This window comes from Buteo buteo, chromosome 9 (genome assembly GCF_964188355.1).
Source record: "Buteo buteo chromosome 9, bButBut1.hap1.1, whole genome shotgun sequence".
NCBI classification, from domain to species: domain Eukaryota; kingdom Metazoa; phylum Chordata; class Aves; order Accipitriformes; family Accipitridae; genus Buteo; species Buteo buteo.
The window spans coordinates 21,136,101-21,153,690 of NC_134179.1; positions in this window are offsets into that span (position 1 = coordinate 21,136,101).

The window sequence follows — 17,590 nt, forward strand, 5'->3', positions numbered from 1 at the left end:
GGCTTTTTAGTCTGCTTATACAGTGTACACTGGCTGTATAGAGAATAGAAAACAAGAGAAGGGTGAGGTGGGGCAATACCTTTCTGTCACCATCCAGACTATAAAACTGCTGTACAGAGAATACATATAAAGAGCACCACACACCACTTTCCTGCTGGGATGCAAAATGTATTCTGGTTACAGAGCAGAGATGGGCCAGGTGAGGCAGGGCTTTTCCACCCACCTGCATGTGAAATCTGGGGAGACTGGGGGTTGAAGGGGGATGTCTTTCTGTGCATCAGGCACACTCTGCCTATAGAAGCACACAAATAAGGGAGGTGAGGCTTTTCTCTTTGCAGAGCAAAGACATGGTGCACACAGGTAGTAAGTACAGGACTCTTCTGCCTGTATGTGGAATATAGGCTGCCTATAGACCAGAGAAATATCTCTGTACTTAGAACATATACTGCTCATCTGTACAACAGACCCAGAGAGGCAGGGGAAGGTGGGGTGCTCCTGCCTGCAACGCCCTCTTTGTAGAGCACAGGCAGAAGGGTGAGGCAAGGCAAGGCTGCCAGGAAGAAGCACCTTTCTGCCAACCTGACCTGAAGTTTCAAGTGGCTTGCAGCTCACTGGGTCCACAATGCTCCAGGGAGGCTGGTGAGGCTCATCAAGCCCTCATCCCCACAACATCAAGCACCACCCACAGGGAAGAGCCTAGGCCTGTGGCAGGATTCTCCTCAGGAAGGCTCAAATAGGAGCAAACACATCCTGCTGCTTAGCACCATCAGGCTAGTCACACAGTCAGGGCTTTGGCTCCTATGACCACAGGACCCTTCCTTGAGGCACACAAGGAACAAGGACTGCTGGCCCAGGGACAGGGCTTCCTTGACTAAGCTGTTAAGAGAGTCTGCTAGCAGGCTGGCTAATCCAGTGAGGAAGGCCTGCAATCACATATACCAGCACAGGCTTTTCAGACTCTGCAGGCAGGGTGCGGGGGACAGTGAGGAGGCATCCAGGGGACAGCAGACTTGGAAAAAATCATCTCACACCCCATGTGTGAAAGCAGAATGACTGGGCACCTGTCTCTACCCTCCACTGGACTCCTTGTCCACAGACAAGGAAAACCTGATCAATGATGCAAAGGTCAAGGGCATGCTTCGCTGCAGCCACCATTCGGTTGTAGAATTTAAAAACTTGAGGGAAGCGAGCAAACCAGCAGAATCACAACACTGGACTTCAGCAGAGCAGACTGCTACTTCCTGAAGAACTTCTAGGCAAGAGCCAACAGGAGGCTGGCCTGGACGCCAAAGGGGCCCAGGGCAACTGGTTGAACTTCAACCACAACAGCCTCCTCCCTCCCCAGACGCCAGAAGGATCCATGCCAACACAGAGTCAGTCACAAGTAGCAGGCAGCCAGCACTGACAGACAGGAAACTCCTGACCCACCTCGAATGCAAAAAAGGAAGAACACACAAGGCACAGGCAGAGATGGGATACCCAGGAGGAACACAGAGACATTGCACAAGCATGCAGGGATAGATTTTGGAAAGCCACAGCTTAGCTGGAGGCAAACTAGGAAGATATGAAGGACAACAGGAAGGGCTTCTGAAAGGCTACTGGAAGCAGAAGGAAGGCTAAGAGAAATGCAAGCCACGGTTCAACAGGAAGGGAACCTACTGGCAAAGGACAGGGGAAAAGCTAGAGAAGGTGCTACATGGGGTGGGAGTGTGCGGGCAGCGGTGTGTGTGTGTTTTGGGGAGGGTATTTGCCTCACTTCTCACTCTTACCTCTCTCCCTCACTGGAGGAAACAAAGTCAGACCCTTCTTGAGGGGCACGCTGGACAGAGAAGAGGCAACAGCAAGTTGCAGATTCTGTCTCAAGACAAAGAAAGTTGCTCACCATGAGGGTGCCCAAGCACTGGAACAAGTTGCCCAGAGATGATACTGAATCTCCATCCTTAGAGATACTCCAAAATGTTACTGGACACAGCCAGGGGCAACATATCTGACTGGACCTGCTCTGAGCAGGAAATCAGACCAGATGGCATGGGGAGGACCCGCCTGACCTACCCCACTCTACCAATCCCCAGAGATTTCTCATTTCACTCCAGTATTCTCCCAATTCATCACTGGGCACAGCTCATGTTAAAAGCTCTACGGAAGTGTTTACAGAGCACAACACTTGCTCCTAGAACATCAGGGGAGCTGCTGGATAGAGCAACCCTTACCTTCCATCACTTCTACACAGCTGAAGCATGGCAAGCCTAGGGCACACTAAAACCATTTCAGGCAGGTAATTGAAGGAAATTAATGCAGACTTTAAAGGCTAGGTCTTTGCACCTGAAGCCATCGGAGACTTATAAAATATCAGTACTTTTAGAGAAATATCATTCATAAAAACATGCCCATTTAAATATAACTGCAGGCAGGACTATGCTTCAAGCACAGAGAGCCACATACAGCAAATGAAAGCATGTTTACCCAGGACAGCTATCCTGGGACAACTCAGGTGTGATATTGTCCTGTGAGGGTTCACAACAATTGCAAACCTTGCTGCTGACATCCCCACAAGGAACAAACGGTCCTTGCTTGCTTTTCCAAAAAGCAAGTTGCTACCACAAACACAAGATACAACACTGTATGTACCAAGCAGAAAGTGGAATCCCTCCACCCTACCAAGTGAATTTACCTTGGGAAGGCAGAGAGGAAGGAACCAAAGAGATTGCTCTTCAGGAACGCAGTAAGCCTTGGACAGAATAGGCTGATCTAAGAACAGAGATGAACTTTTATGAAATGTGTTGAGTGGAGGGTATTTTGGCCTTGGCCGTTTCCTGCTGTCTAGCAAGAAGCAATACATTTCAAAGCAAAGGCTATTCTAGAATAATCCAAGGTGCTACTGCTAAATGTCCCCATTTCGTGTGGCTAGGTGCAAACAGACCTGTCAGGCAGACAGACAGCAGGTGTCAGGTACCAGTACTTGGAGGATACCCATATAGGAAAAGCTAGGAGAAGCGAGAACAGGCTACGCTTGACTTTCAGTCAGGTCAAAGAATCCCGCACCATCACTGAGTGTGAACACAAGCTACCACTAAGCTAGCTTGTGAAATCTGAACTCAGTGTCAGCTAAGCAAGGCGTTTGTTTCTACCAACCTTTGCTTCCGTTCACCTTTGCACCTTCACAATACTCTTTCTTTGCAACTCAAGTTTCTCACCTGGAGCTGGAAAGTCACCTAAGAACTGGTCCCAGCTGTATATAGCAGAGAAGCCGACCTGGTCACCAGTCAGCTCTAGTCTCCTCATCTTCGTTCCAAGCTTGTCAGAAGATGCTGCAAGAGACAAGCCGCATTACTACAGTCCGTTACAGAACAAAAATAAAGCAGGAAGATTAATTTCTGGGCTGCCAAACACCAGAATCCAGCAAATTCTGCAAACAGGTACTTCAGAGGGAAAGCAACGAGCAAGCCAGTGCACTTCAGACCACACCCTACAAGACTTCCACACATATGAAGGCAGGCGGGTGGGCCTCTCTGAAAGCGGGTCACCTCCTCCCTCTGCAAGCAGCAGGGATGGAAAAGCGACAGGCACCCACACCAGAAGCTAAGACACATTTGTGACACTGCTCTGAAAAGATGACTCCACACCACCTTTTCACTCAAGCCCCACAAAGCTGGCCAATGCCAGAATTAAGCCTGCTCAGGCAGCTCCTGCTCGGCTCGGGGGTGATTCACATACCCTTCTCCTCATGTCCAGCACAGCAAGACCAGAGCTCACTGAGCATAAAGCCCTTGGCTGGTTTCTGGTCCCTAAAACCCCAGGTGTAGCTCAGTGCATGGGCCACGCTTCATTTGTTCCACGCAAATAATTCTGTCTAAAGAACAGGGTTTCGAGTATGTTTATGTTTACGAACCTTCCTACAGGCCCCCTGTTTCAATAATAAAACAGCTCTGCTACTTTCCAAATGCCAAGGGGGCAGATGCTGTAATGACTTCTGTTGAGGCAGAAACAGGCAGCACCGGAGGTCCCCAGCCTCCGACTTCAGTGCTCAGCCTCTGAACTGCTGGGACCTCAGGCTACAACCCCCCAGTGTTGCGCCCACGTTCCACAGCCCTGGAGCACACTTGGTGCCTGCTGCAGCACCGGCTGCTCACGGCAGGGCCGGGCGCAGGCTCCGGGCCTCTCGACAGGCTGCCCGCCGCCTGCTCCCCGGAGGAAAGCGGGATTCTTTCTCCCCTCGCCGGTACCTCAGGACGAGGCGTCCGCTCCCCCGGCCGCCCTCCGCCTCAGGGCAGCGCCGCTCCGGCCCGCCGGCAGCTCCACGCGCAGCGCCCCGCGCCGGCGGCCGTTGCCTTCAACGCCCCGCCCCGCCTCGCGCCGGCCGCTGCCGCCCGAAGCTTCCCGAAGCCGCGCGCGCACCCGCCGACAGGGAGAGCGGGGGAGAGGAGAGGGGAAGGGAGGGAGCCCCGGCCAGAGGCAGGGCTTGCCGCCGGGCAGGGCCCGGCGGAAGCAGGGAGAGGGGAGAGAAAGCGGCGCCCAAGGCAGAGCCCCCCCCCAGGGACCGGCCCCGCGGGCAAAGCCGGGCAGGGCAGGGCAGGGCAGGGCAAGCAAGCCCAGCGCAGCCCCGACGGCCCCTCGCCCCGGCCCTGGCCCACCTGAAGCCAAGCCTGGGGCAAGGCCCAGCTCTGTGCTACAGACCTGCTCCGGCCCCTCCTGGGGCAGGCTTGCTGAGGCGGCTCTGCCCTGAGACGGCCCGGCTCCAGCCAGGCCCTGGGCACGGCCCCCAGGCTGGCTCTCCTGGGCCGGGCCGGGCCGGGCCTTGCCTCACCACTGCGAGGGCAGCTTCCCCTGAGGGGGCTCCGCCTCAGCAGCCCCAGCTCTCTCTCTCCTCCAGCAGAGCGCCGCCCCATTGGCCGGCGGTCACGATGCCTCTGGGCGTGGCCAATGGCGAGCGCCCTGGCACCTGTTGCTCGGCGACAGGGCCGGCAGCCCCAGCTGGGCCCTGGGCCTCCTGCCCGGCCCGGCCCTTCGGCAGCCCCGGGCCAGGCTGCGCCGACCGGCACTGCCCATCCCGACACAGCCCCGACACGGGGGGAGCGGCACGGCGCAGGGCTCAGGGCTGCAGGGAGGGCTGCGGCCATGCGCAGCTCGGGGCAGGAGCGGTGGGGCCCAGTCAATGGCAGCTTTGGTTGCCCCTCGGCTCTTTCCCCCGAGAGGAGCCTGTTCGCTACAACAAGACAGGCACACGAGGCAGTCAAAAACCATGGTGTGGGTGTTGTAGAGGGCACCACGTCCACAAAGTCCTCCTCACTGTTGACTGGCAGCTGCACAGGACAGCGGCGCCTTCACCCCACTGCAGAGAGAGAGGGGATTCAGCCAAGCCCTCTAACAGTCTTCCATGTCAGTATCAACAACATCCATGTTGACTCCCTGCAGCAAAAACATCAAGGAATAACTTGGAATAAACTTGGTAAAACTCCATGCTTGAGAGTCCAGAAATCTCTTCTTCCCTTGCTGTCCAGACACAACTTTGGTTCAGCACAGCCAAAATCCATGTTCCACGATCCACAAAGTGCCTTGTGGATGCCTTATTTAACAAACACATTAATAACCAGTTACAGTGTTAGAAGAAAAAATACATATCCAGAAGGCATCTGTCAATCTCTAAAAAACCCCACATATATAAACTATGACCTTTGTCGAGCACTTTGAGGTCTTCCCATTACAAGCACAATACAAAAGTTCAGCATTTCACCATTTCAGCAACTGACCTGAGTCTTTGAGCACTGACACGGGGAAAATACTACTGAAAACTCCCACTGACCTGCAAGGCTTGCTTCAGCTTCTTCAGTTCTTCAGTTCAGTGCCTACATTCTGGTATTTTCCAGTTTTTGACCTTTCACACCACAGACAAGACCTTTGGCAGTGCTGAGTGTAGATGAGCCCTGAGTAAAACTTGGGAGCAAACCCCAGCTGTCTGAGGGGTTGCCTCAAAGAGCACAGCCTTTCCTCAGGGCTGAATTTAACATGGTGACTTTATGGCAGTTTGGCCAGTAGTTACTATAGGCACAGGTTGGTAGGGAAGTGTGGTCAGAAGGGCTTCTGCCAAACTGGGAAAGGATGTACAACAAAGTGGAAATCATGCGTATTCTCTTCTTTTGAGGGCGCAACCATAACTTGTGCTGAATCTTGCTAAAATAGAGGCTATGGTACCTGGAAGAGTTCGGTGAGGCTCATTAAAAATTCCAGCCTCCTGAGAGAGAGACACGGGTCTGGCTCCATGGCAGAGGGGTTTAGGGCGTCAGCATCCCAGTGGGAAGACACAAAATGCACCATCCACCTCTCTCCCCTCCTCCTGAATCCTGGAGATGCCTTGGGCGACACCATTGAGGCTGGTGTTAAAGAATTTTCAGTCAAGGGTTTCTCTAGGTTTGCTTTATTAACAACTCAGAGTTGGGCCACCACTGCAGTGAATGGCCAAAGATAACTCAAAAACTCCTTCTATATATATACGATTTTACAAAACAGTATGCAATTGATGATTTGTCAAAAGAACTTCTAGGTGTTCTTCCAGAAACTCCCAGTTCTCTATTCTCCAGTGGTTTCATAAGTCCAATACATTTTCCTTTCTCAACTGATTCTTATTGTCTTGTTCCAGTTCTTCTGACTTTAGTGGTTGTAGGCAGAAGGTCTCTGGTCACCACAGTCACTTATCTTCTAACACATCAAAGATCACCTTTGAATTTCTGAGAATCACTCAGGTTGTTCTATTCATCTTACTCTAAAGTTAATAACTTACTTTTATCCATTCTTATGTCTTAGGTCTAAGATGTATGATCCTTTTTCTATTGATTCAGCTTGACTCGGTTTTAAGCCAGCCATGGTGAGGGCTACACAAAGGACAAATAAGCAACTTATGCATATTGTTTTATAAGCACCTGCATTCTATTAATCACTTCTAAAACAATCTCTAATCATTAGTAATATATCTGATATTAATAGTCTTAGAAACAATGAGGTTTAAGGCCTAGTTCCCTTTACAGCTGGGCAGTCAACTGTGAGGTCATCTGATGTATGAATGACTGTCTCTGGTGTCAGCCATTTATTTCTTGCCTGACCACCACAAAGGTAGAGGGACCCCAGTTTCATAACTGTGGCCCTCACTAAACACAGGTGAGAACAGGCACAAGAAAAACTGCAGGAATCATGAAAACAAATGCTCATGCTGAACACAATCAGGCTGGTTTCTGAAAAGGAAAGTGTGTCTGTGGTCCAAGAATGTTCACCAGCCCCACCAGCTTCATGCGGTTCAACCGTGTCTCCAGAGCAACATGGTTTGTCACAGCAGGATGGTGAAGAGTTCATAATAAGAGGGAGGAGGAGCAAAGAAAAATTAAATCAAATTGAAAATTCATTAATTTCCTTTATGAATTAAATCATGTTATTTTAAGTAATGAGTTAAATTTCCATTCCCACCCACAAAAATACTCGTAAAAAGAAATTATCCAATAGTTCACATGTATTCAGGCAACCTCAACAAAATGACAACAGAGAGGGGACTATGCAAAAGGAGCAACAAATCAGTTCCCTTCTCTGACAGCGTAACACCTTGTCAAAGGCAGGTACCTGGATGTGGACTCCAGAAAGCCTCCACGCCCTCTCACCTGATGTTCCCATAAGCAGGTTACTGGAGGTTAGTCTCAATCCAGTTACCAACGGTTGATGGAAAACCACTCCCAGATGCATGCCTGGGCTGGGGTCTCCTGTTATTTCTCCACTGACACAGTGGCCGTCTCTGAGGATCACCATTCAAGAAAGATACATGACAGTTAGAGGCATCCAGAGAATACAACTAAGAAGGATCAGGCTTTTGGAAAACATGGTATCTGAAGAAGGATTAATCATAGGGTGAATGGAGTTGTTGTTTAAGGTCAGGAAGAGAAGGCAAAAGAGAGCTGTGTAAGGACCTTTAAATATCTAAAAGGATGCTGCAAAGAAAAAGCAAATTGACTTCTCCCTGTGCACCATGTTGAGGACAAGGAGGAATGGGCTGGAAATGAAGCAAAGGAAATGCAGTTGAGATGTTGTGGAAGGATAATTCAGAGGCACTTTGAAAGAGATCTATGTATCCTGAGTGAAAAGAAGGAGAAGAAGGAATTACAGTTTGCACCTCATAATGCAAGAAACAGAGAGCTTAAAGGAAATTATCAGTTGATAGACAGAAAAGAAACAAAGGGACCTGGTTCTTCACACCTCAGGCAGTTGAGCTGTGGAACAGACTGCAGATGTTGTAGGTGCCCAGGGCAGGTAGACATCATATGCATTTAAAAGGCTGGATTGAATCCCGCCTGATGTGAATTACAGAATCACTTAAGTCATGAGTTTCTGAGCTTTTTACTTTCCTCAGTAACTAAACCTGGCCTGCCTACCTGGCAGATGTGAAAATCTCTCTGAAAATTGGCCAGAAATGGTCTTGTGACACAAGAGGTTCTTTTTTGGAAGTCTTGTGGACAGCACCCTGAGGATGGGCTTATCCTGAACTGACCCCTGTTGCTCTCCTGGGGGACCCTATGTGGTCCCCAACATTTTCATACAAATTCAGAAGCACAAGCAACTTGAAAATAAATTTCCAGAGGTGCCTTAACCATTTTGTATTAGATTTTCAGAAGAATCCTTCCCAAATGGGAGAGGGTGCCATTTGGAGCAAATACACCAGTGTGTGCTATGACTCCTTTCTAATGGAAGCTGGCAGAAGACATAAAGGAGGTGGTACTGAACTCAGTATTGCAGGCGGGAGTGAGCACACAGTGTCAGTGCAGCTCTTACTGAATAATGACAAAGACAAGAAAACTAAGAAAAATTCCTCAGATTATCATAGCCTCTACTGAATGGGGGTTGTGGGGAGCCTGTTCCCCTTGTCTGCAAGACACTTCTTCAAGGCAAAGGTGTGATGCCTTGGGAGGAGAACAGGAGAAAGGCAGTGCACCAAATACTCTTACATTTCATCTGGGGCAGCAGTTCTCACAGCAGGCGCCTTGGACAGAGACCAGCAGGTAACAGACTCTTCCTCCCTTCACACCTCCTTGGCACGGTGTCACCTTTTGTACCATCTTCCCAAGGGAAGGGGAATCTTGAAGGAAGAGTGAGTCTGTAGTGATAGTCTGGAAGAGGCATAAACCTATTAATGAAGTGACTGTAATCTCTAGAAACAGATACGCTGGTGTACGTGTAAGAGTCATGCTGACAGTTCACATACAAGGATATGCAATGCATTTCACACACAGTGGATTTCACTTCTCTCAGGCTTCCCTGAGTTTCTCATTGAAGAAAGTGCTTGGCTTTCTTTACTAAAACAAACCAAAGACCTTGTTCAAGAACAGGTTAACATTTTCTCCATTACTTCTTCAGGATTGTGGCCTTTTAGTTTCCACTGTTAGTAAGCACATTTACAAGCTACGGGTGAGGCTGAGGGCTACAACAGAGCTTTCTTCTAGCCTTTTAAATGCCTTCTTTGAAGGGATTTCAGAAAAGTACTTAGTCTCAGGAGTGTGAACTACTACAGCTCTGTCTCCTCCATACAACTCCACAAGCTTTTGCCAGCCAACATCTGTCCAGGAATCCTTGTCCTTAGGAGTTCAGTCCTGATGGAGAGACCATTTTGGCTTTGTCTTGGAGAAAGATGCAGTGAATCCATAAATTCATTGGTGTTCACAGAGAGGCCAGAAGGGAGAGGACAAAGGTTTATATTGATCTGAAGTGGTAAATAAAGAGCTATATTATTTCTGTGCTCACAGAATAGGGCAATAACTTCACAGTCCATAGCTGTGAAGACCAGAGTGAGAGATATAGGTATGGTATCACTTGGCTTTTGCTGTGAACCCTGAGAGAGAGAGAGAGTGCAGCTCTTCTAGAAGAGGACAAAGCAGTTAAAAGAGGTGTGTTATGGTAAGTTGGATGAAACACGTGGGCAAAGCAGCCTGCCCTTTTTTGGGACTACCAGGAATGAAGTGAAACCTGCTGGAGGGAGGAAAGAGCAGAAGCCCTCAGCCAAGGCGTGGGGGGTTCTCTGGGAACAGAAGTGCAAGGGGCTAATTTCAGGAAACTGTGGCTAGCTGTCTGGTAAATTAGCAACAGAAAAAAGAAAAGATCAAAGCTGAAATACCAAGAAGACTGAATACCTTACCCCAGGGGGTACTGACAGCACAGGTCACAGACCCATGTGAAGGGTAAAGAAGAAAGAAAAGGAAAAATTAAAAGATGAAGGACCATAAACCCTACAGACTTCTTTCTTATGCTCATAGTTTTAAGGTGAAAGTCTGTTTGCCAGCCATTCTCAAGCTAGCTGTTGTCCACCTACAATCAGACCCTTTTCAAACCTGTACCAGCTACACAAACTCTGGGCTCACAAATGCCATACAGAAATCTAGCAGATGTCCAAAAAACCCCCACGGCCTCAGCTGTGCAGATGAACTGTCTCTCTACTTGCTTACATAGATGAAGGAAAAGTATTCAAAAGATTTTACATAAAATACATATTCATGATATGTTTTCTTGTTGGTTATCTGCAAATGGTTCAGTTCACTCTATTCACCATTCAGACACAATTTGTGAAATAAAGTTGTCATTCATTCTCAGCCTGGAGTTGGTTCCTTGCAATTCATTGTGAAGATGATGGTCAAATATTCAAGCTGTAGCAGTGTATTTTCATAAGACAGACGGAGTATTTGACAGCACAATCATTCTTCAAAAGGTGTAGGCTTTAGCTTTAAGTAACCAGATGAAGAGAAACCAAAATTTGTTTTGTATGTACCACTAGAAAGCAGCAAAGACGTTGGTACAGACACTGTTCCCCAAGGAGGCATTTAGATTCCTAAAATCCTCACACTCATTCCCAGAACGAAATCCCTCAGTTTCCTAAGCTTACATGGCAATAATCCTATATTTGTTTGTGGTGGGTTGACCCTGGCTGGACACCAGGTGCCCGCCAAAGCCGCTCTATCACTCACAACCTCAGCTGGACAGGTGTAGGAGTTAATTATATGGAACTTAGTGACTGGGCCTGAAAGTAGCTCATCGTCGCAAGAGCATTCCAGACGCCTTTAGAAGGCCTTGAATAGAATAAACAAGAAGACAAAAAAAGAAAGATGCCAATTAGAAGAACACAGGTGCGCATTCCACGATAAAGGGAACTTGGCACAAACAACCTCAATTTGGCAGTTTATCTTGACCAATTAGACTGAGACAAGTTTTGCATGTTTTAGTTAATATAGCCAATTATGTCCTATGTTTATGCGCGTGTACAGAGTTAGTATAACCAACTATATCTTATGTTTATACGCATGTACAGTGTCGATATAACCAATCGTATTTTATGCTTGTGCACGTGGACACTAAATGCTTGCATGCAGCAGCCAATCAAAGCTTCTTAGGAACTTAGAGGATTGTATAAGAAAGATCAGCTAGGCTCAATAAACTGGCGACTTTGATCATCATATTGGTGTCCTGTCATCCGTCCCCGTATGGAATTTCGCAACAGAGAGGGGAGAGAAAATATACTGAAAGGCTTGTAGGTCGAGATAAGGACAGCGAGAGATCACTCACCAATTACCATCACGGGCAAAATGGACTCAACTTGGGGAAATTAGTTTAATTTATTACCAATCAAATCAGAGTAGGGTCATGAGAAATAAACCCAAATCTTAAAAACACCTTCCCCCCAGCTCTGCCTTCTTCCTGTGCTCAAATCCACTCCTGATTTTCTCTACCTCTTCCAGGGGGATGGGGAATGGGGGTTTGGGTCAGTTCATCACACCTTGTCTCTGCTGCTCCTTCCTCCTCAAGGGAAGGACTCCTTACACTCTTCCCCTGCTCCAGCGTGGGGTCCCTCCCACGGGAGACAGCCCTCCATGAACTTCTCCAATGTGAGTCCTTCCCACGGGCTGCAGTTCTTCAGGAACTGCTCCAGCATGGGTCCCTTCCACAGGGTGCAGTCCTTCAGGCACAGACTGCTCCAGCGTGGGTCCCCCGCGGGGTCACAAGTCCTCCCAGAAAACCTGCTCCAGCGTGGGCTCCTCTCTGCATGGGGCTGCAGGTCCTGCCAGGAGCCTGCTCCAGTGCGGGGTTCCCACAGGGTCACAGCCTCCTTCGGGCATCCACCTGCTCTGGCGTGGGGTCCTCCACAGGCTGCAGGTGGATATCTGCTCCACTGTGGACCTCCATGGGCTGCAGGACGACAGCCTGCCTCACCGTGGTCTTCCCCATGGGCTGCAGGGGAATCTCTGCTCCGGTGCCGGGAGCATCTCCTCCTCCTCCTCCTTCACTGACCTGGGGGTCTGCAGGTTTGTTTCTCTCACATGTTCTCACTCCTCTCTCCCGCTGCTGTTGCACAGGGTTTTTTCCCTCTTCTTACCTATGTTATCCCAGAGGCACTACCACCGTTGCTGATGGGCTCGGCCTCGGCCAGCGGCTGGCCCGTCTTGGAGCTGGCTGCATTGGTTCTATTGGACATAGGAGAAGCTTCCATCTGTCAACAATTGCTGACAGGGAGAGGAATGTAGATTTTTTTTACTTAACTGCTAAGATTTGGCTTATGTGCGTATTTGCCAGCGTATTAAAACCAAGTTCTATTGCAGTCGTCTGTTTTCGTTTGGCTTCCCCTCCCCGCCCCAGTCACGTGTGAGAGTAATAGAGAGATTTAAAGGTTATATAGCATCATCTAGTGGTCATATACAAATTTACAGGAGCCTGCAGTTTCACCACCCTTACTGATTCAGATACCTGGCACCAGTGCTGACTCCAAAGGAAAATGTGAGGTAAATTCCTTATTTCCAGCTGTCAGCTTGTGGACTCTAAGGAAAAAAAAAAAATAGAGTGTTGGGTTAGAAGTTGTGTTATGCCCACGCTGTTAGCATTCACAGCTGTGGAACAAGAATATGAAATATCTTACTGCAAGTTTTCTTGCAGATAAGGTTAAGCCAAAGAATTTTGGTGTGCAGTTTTAGTAAAAGCCCAGAAGTCTGACTTAGTCAGATTTGACAAAATAAACTATAATACATTACTTCTTAATTACTTGTTCAAAGGCAGCAAATCCGAACAGGAATCCAAATCTTCTTGCTCCAAGGCTGAGCTTTTTAAATTAGATTAATTAGAATAAAATGCAACAGAAATCCAGGAGGAAGTCACAGACTTCAGAAACCTGACTTGTATAAAGCTTGTCTGTTTACGTTCGCTATTCTGGAGGGGGTTTGTCTTCTGCCTCCTTCTTAAAAGCTTAAGACTTCAAGATTTTAAGATTGGTTGTGCTTAACTGTGTATTGTGTTAGTGTGTATAAATTAGCCCGTAGCAAGATCTATGCTAAGGCAAAAAAAATTACCCTGGTCTTTCATTTAAATCTAGGCTATAGTGTAAGGCTTTCTTATACCTGTGTCAATGACACTCCTAGTCATCTCTAACAGGTCTCATCACTCTCTGGGAAAGGCAGCCTTTATTCCTAGGGAGCACAGCAGCTCCCTTCACCACCCAAACAGCAGAAAAAATTCAGGTCATAGCTCCCCAGCCTCTTCTGCTGGGTGGTTTCCCATGGTATGCCATCCACTATGAGTAAGCACTGTGTGGTGGCTCCCCATAAAGGCCACAGAGCATGACCCAAGCGATGGTGCAGGCAGGGATATGATGAAGGCAGGTTATATTGGGAACCAAGGTGGCAACAGAACAGAGCTGGATGAAAGGCTGAGAGAGACATACTTTTTTTCAACAAAGACTATTCTCATCTCCTGATGAGAATAAAATATGACAATTAAATATGACTTCAACTGAGTAAGGTCTTGTGTCACATTCATTTGAGGAAATGGCTCTTCAGAGTAGTCCAGGAATATTTGGGAAGCTGGACATTTTTTCCAGTGAAATCAGTGAGTCCTCAGAGATTCTCATTTGATAGGAATTCCTGGGGACTAAAATTAATTCCTTTTAAACCCATTTAAAACAAAACATGTGTTTCTCTTGCATTCCTTTGATAATCCAAGGCCTAATTTTTTGGTGACACGGGGCAATGGACTAGAAAGCCCTGTCCCACAACAGTGGCCCAGTCGTGCACCACAGGGTTTTATTTATGGGCCCAAGCTTGGTGGCCTTTGTGGCACTTAGTCATGTTTATGTTTGCTGTGTAACATCAGCAGATAGCTGTCAGCTACAGGAAGTATATTTCACATGAATCTTTATGCATTGGACACTTGTATTACGGAATTCATATTGGTGTGTAGCAAATTGTGTCATGTTGTCGTGGTTTAAGCCCAGCCGGCAACAAAGCACCACACGGCCACTCACTCACTCGTCCCCCTCCAGTGGAACGAGGAGGAGAAAATATAATGAAAGGCTCGTGGGTCGAGACAAGGACAGAGATGGATCATTCACCAACTATGGTCACGGGCAAAAACCAGACTCAACTTGGGAAAAAAACAAAAACAATTTCATTTTCTACCAATCAGATCAAAACAAGGATAATGAGAAGTAAAACCCAAATCTGAAAACACTTCCCCCCCACCCCCGCTCCTTCCCAGGCACAGCTTTGCTCCCGGATGCTCTACCTACCCCTGCAGCAGCACAGTGGGATGGGGAATGGGGGTTGGGGTCAGTTCATCACACCTTGTCTCTGCTGCTCCTTCCTCCTCAGGGGCAGGACTCCTCACACTCTTCCCCTGCTCCAGCGTGGGGTCCTCCCACAGGACACAGTCCTCCATGAACTTCTCCAATGTGAGTCCTTCCCACGGGCTGCAGTTCTTCACAAACTGCTCCAGCGTGGGCTTTGCCATGGAGTCATGGCCATGTTGGGTGGCATCCACCTGCTCCAGTGTGGGGTCTTCCCCCTCCTTCCTCACTGACCTTGGTATCTGCACAGGGGTTTCTCTCACGTTCCAATCTCCTCCCCCGCTGCAGGTTCCCCTTCTTAAATCTGTTATCCCAGAGGTGCTACAGCAGGTCCAACTTGGAGCCGGGGAAGCTTCTAGCAGCTTCTCACAGGAGCCACCCACCACTGCAGCCCCCTACCCCGCTACCAAAACCCCACCACATAAATGCAAAATGTGAGAAATCTCAGAACCAGAGTCCTCGGGAGCATCCAGGTATTAGAGTTTGGGGTGCAATCTGAAAAGAAAAAAAGTGAAACAAAAGCACGAAAAAATGGACAGTGGAAATACTTATCATATTTTCCAGAAAAATATTCTGTTTTGAAAAAAATGTGTTTTCTGTCATGTCTCAACTTGGTGATGTGACATCTCTCCATATACTATCATTAGGTCTCATTTCAAAATAATGCTAGCTTTGTTGTGCAAGTATCTGTCAACACCCAGTCATTTCTCTCTTTTAATATCTGTCCATGTGTATGTTTGCTGCTTACATACCTTTCCTAGGTCTATAGTACCATGATTACATTTCAGAAATGACTGATTTGGCATTGGAAGTTTATGTTAAATAAACATGTTAATTTAATCAAATAGTTTTGGAACTTGTTTCTTGTGAGTTATTCACGCTTCTCTACAAGACTGAAATCTGGTTTTCTTGAAAATCACCCTTATTTCTGCTGTCATTGTGAATGAAACAGCAGAAGCAAATTACTGCATTGTATACCAACACAGAATACCAATTAGAAACAACAAGAGTGTTATTCTTTCCCATGACAGAAGCAAAATTAGGCAATAAATGTAGGGGTGATTTATACCTCCTGTCTTTTATTTTACTACATTTCTTTCCAGTTGTCCTGTACCAAAATTTATTTTTCTTGCTTACATAATAAAGACTAATTTATTTCTTTGAGAAACATTTTTGCTAACTCTCCTTTCCTTTCTTGCAAGGAAGCTTGTGCCCGTCTCCTCCCCTTCCCTTTTATTTTTTTCAGTCTAAGGAAAATGGCTGCACCTGGAAGAAAATGGATCACAGTCCTCTGAAAAATTTCTCTGCAGTCTCTGAGTTTCAAGAGGTGAAAATATCTCCTGATTTAAATTTCTGAATTAATTGTTTACTCCTTCCAAATGGCAAAAAAGCTGTTTTGGTCCAAGTTTCTAATTGATGCTGTCATTTTACACACTTCACATCAGTTAATCTGGGCACTAGCATCTAGCTGCAGATTTACTGCTTTGGATGTTTGTGCCTTTCTTTTAATAAATCTTTGCCATTATGCTGATTTTTTTCTAATTAGTTATTGCCACTTATTCTCATTTTCATCTAATTAAAATGCTATGCTAAAAATATAAGTGAAGATTCAGTTAATTTGTCTTATAAATGGACGCATAATTAATGAAAGATTTTTAAAAAGCCCACTCACAATGTGATCCTGGTACCTTTTCCTGCAGTTTGCTCTTTCCCTAGTGATATACAAACAAACAGCCAAAAGATTTCCTTGATTTATAAGCAGACTTAGGGCTGTATTTGAGTAACTATCTCTGAGACAAAATAGACGCATTATATTAAAAAATTACTATCATCTTCCCACATTAGACAATTGTTTACAACCCTGATGCTCTCAGGAATATATATATCTATTTTGGTTTCACCAAATTTTGAATATGTGTTTCAGTGAGTGGGGATTTTGTGTGGTCTGCCTCAAAGCAATGAGTTCCATCATGTTACGTACATAAGGCTGATGTCTTTTAGGATAAGTGTTGTCAATGAGGTGATGATAAAGGTTGTGTACCTCTAGGTCCTAAGTACTACAGATATCTAATTCCATGATCAGTTTAACCTTCACCTTCTGAGCTGAAGATAACAAAAAGACGTGAATGTTATGGTACCATCTGAAGTAGCCTATAAGGTAAATACACCTCCATAATATTATTATGAAAATGAAAAATATAGGTTAATTCAAATTTTCCTGTTTCAGGTCTGATGGAGAGGGTTCTGTTTATTTGGGGGTTTATATAAATACCTAAACATTGGTCCTGCAAGCAGGCCTGCTCAGGCAATTTGAGTATTGCCTGCACTCCTCTTCTGGAGCACTCTGATCTGAAAGAGTACATCTGTGACAGAACCAGGTACCCATGACACATTTTGTGTGTGGGTGATATAGAGAACAAACTGCTAATTGCTTAATGATTGTCTCTCTGTAACTTTACATACCAAAGACCGGTGTTCCTCAAGGATTAAGCCTGTCAGAGACTGGTACTTGGGAGTGATGAGCAAGAAGGAACCATGAACAATCACAAAACTTAATTAAATGTTTGATGTATTTACGATCTTGTTAAGAAGGCACAAGTAGAGACCTTGCTTGAATCGATAGGGCCAGAAAAGATAAGAACTCCTGCCTTTGTTCTCATCCTTGTAGATAATTTAGCTTAAACTAACCATATGGTTTTACACCACTAATGAGAACTTAGATAATAAGAGCACTAACGAGCACTGATGTATCAAAATATGTAAAAGACCATACTGCGCAGAATCACCTGAGGAGGGTCAAATAGCGGACAAGTGAGGAAGACTATGGAAGACCACCAGAGGACTCCTGAAGACCACCAGAGACCTTCAATGAGCCTTCATAAAAGACATTTGCATATGCTAATAGTTTCCCGGAAAATTAATGAATACGTATAACATTTCTCGGAAATCTAATGAATATGTATGTAGAAC